Source organism: Mus caroli, chromosome X, assembly GCF_900094665.2.
Source record: "Mus caroli chromosome X, CAROLI_EIJ_v1.1, whole genome shotgun sequence".
In the NCBI taxonomy this organism is placed as follows: domain Eukaryota; kingdom Metazoa; phylum Chordata; class Mammalia; order Rodentia; family Muridae; genus Mus; species Mus caroli.
The window spans coordinates 43829329-43829960 of record NC_034589.1 but is presented as its reverse complement, the minus strand read 5'-3'; the positions used below and the strand labels follow the sequence as shown (position 1 = coordinate 43829960).

At 38.0% G+C, this 632-nt stretch overlaps 1 pseudogene; it reads left to right on the top strand.

Moving 5' to 3' along the window:
* Positions 1-158, top strand: part of LOC110287153 — a 969-nt pseudogene extending 811 nt beyond the window's left edge.
* Positions 159-632: the final 474 nt, after the last annotated feature.

Here is a 632-nt window from a genome sequence, read left to right as displayed (position 1 = left end):
AAAAAAAAAAAAAAAAAAGAACTATTGCAGATATCCGGAGACAGACCTGGAAGGTAAAGAAAGCCAGGAAGATACTGGCAGAGTCCTTGGAGGCAGACAGACTTGCCAGGCAGACAGAAAACATGGGGAGAAAAGATGAGAGGAAAACATGGTGTTGAGACCTCTGTAAGTTCTTGAAGGAACTATTTTTGTTTTTTGTTTTTTTGTTTTTGTTTTTTTTTGTTTTGGTTTTGGTTTTGGTTTTTCAAGACAGGGTTTCCATATGTAACCCTGGTTGTCCTGGAACCCTGTCTCTGCCTCCAGAGTGTTGAGTTTAAAGGCGTGTGCCACCATCACCCATCATTACTTGTATGTCTTTAAATAACAACTTTAATAAACCCAACTCACTCCTTTTTAAGCGTTTGGAAAGGCAAAAAAATATAAGCAGTAGTGTTTTAAATAATGGTGTTTCCAGTTTGGATAGAAATGTTCTATAAGAGAATTCACGTGAAAACATTCTTTTGGTCACTTATGATCCACAGTAGGACTCTGGGATAGATTCCACAGCAACCCACAGAGCAAGGGAAATGCCTTCATTTACAGAATTTAGATGAGAAAGGTCTATGTTTTTAGCAGGTAGTTTTGTGACGCTA